The sequence below is a fragment of the Austrofundulus limnaeus genome, unplaced genomic scaffold (assembly GCF_001266775.1).
Source record: "Austrofundulus limnaeus strain Quisiro unplaced genomic scaffold, Austrofundulus_limnaeus-1.0 Scaffold567, whole genome shotgun sequence".
Lineage (NCBI taxonomy): Eukaryota > Metazoa > Chordata > Actinopteri > Cyprinodontiformes > Rivulidae > Austrofundulus > Austrofundulus limnaeus.
The window spans coordinates 155,699-156,954 of record NW_013952969.1 but is presented as its reverse complement, the minus strand read 5'-3'; the positions used below and the strand labels follow the sequence as shown (position 1 = coordinate 156,954).

Below are 1,256 nucleotides of genomic sequence, written 5' to 3'. Positions count from 1 at the left end.
CCCCCATGGTGTGCACAGAGGAGTCATCCTGGGTGCAGATGTCAAACAGATGCAGATGGTTGACAGTCAGGAGAGTCATCCCTCACATCACAGAGCTGCTGCTGGAATCCCCTGGCTCACGTGATCCGAGGCCTCCCGACACACACCCACTGGTCCATGACTCACTGCTCAGACCCCCATCAGATTGAGCTAACTAACTTTTTATTCCCTTTAGCAGAAAGTGCAAGGCAGAGGATGAAACGGTCATCTTTTGGCGCATAATGAAGACAACAAAAAGCTTCAGTTTCATGCCTCCTGCATGACTCGTTTTAAAATTTTTATTTTAGGTAATACGTTCCATGAGGTAACTCTTGGATGAATCACAGCCTGTGGCAAAAGTCGGGTCGACAATGCAGATTTGTTACCAACACACTGAGTCAGACATCATTTCTGACCGCTTAAAGCTCAGAAATGGAAAATAAAATGTTAGGTCCACTCCTTTTTTTTCCCCTTTTTCCTTTGTAGCTTTTATATGGAAAGCAAAGCAGATGTTTATTAACGCCACTGCCTTTTAGGAAAAAGTGAAGCATGGAAAGATCTGACTAAATCGTGGTGGGTTAATATATATATATATATCTGCTGTTTTTGTTGTGATGCACATTTAGTTTCTGTTTTTGACAGTGTGAATATGGAACTACCAGATGGTGTCTGTTCTGCAGGGAAGTGGGAGCTTTAATGATGCTTCACTTTTTCTTTTTTGCCTGAGGCAGAGTGAGCTGAAGACAGGAGATGGTCGATCATACTGTACACACACACAAACACACACTTCTTTCACTGAACCTGTTGTGTTCAGTAAAGGATGTGTGCCTCCTCTTGCTGCAGCCATTCGTGTCAGATCTTTCATTCACAGAGATCTGTTTTGTATTAAAGCCACGTAGGCTTCATGAGTTGTTACCGCAGAGTTGGGAGCAGAAACCCGGCCCACAGAGTCAGCAATGGGCCGGTCCTATGTGTGTGTGTGTATGTGTGTGTGTTGAGGGATTTCCCGCCCTGGCCTCTGCTGGTATGTTTGTTGAGTCAACAGGTTCGGCCTTGAGGGTTTCTAGGGAACAACTGAGTCACTGAGTGGTTCGACTGAAACAAATTTCAAAAGTGTGACCTTATTTTTTTATTTTTATCATTATTTTGTCCTCTAAAATGTTTTCATGGTTTGTTTTTCATCTCAAATTAAACCAGTGGTTTATACACAGTGTGTGTTTGTGTGTGTGTGTGTGTGT

The 1,256-nt window shown here is 43.2% G+C and overlaps 2 protein-coding genes across 2 annotated transcripts in view; one reads left to right on the top strand and one right to left on the bottom strand.

Moving 5' to 3' along the window:
* pdcd6 (programmed cell death 6) overlaps nucleotides 1–1,256 on the top strand; it is a gene marked incomplete at its 5' end in the record, with an annotated part of 18,889 nt that overhangs the window by 1,015 nt on the left and 16,618 nt on the right.
* The window catches only part of rec8b (REC8 meiotic recombination protein b), a 22,439-nt gene that overhangs the window by 12,733 nt on the left and 8,450 nt on the right, over nucleotides 1–1,256 (bottom strand). The window lies entirely within an intron of this gene.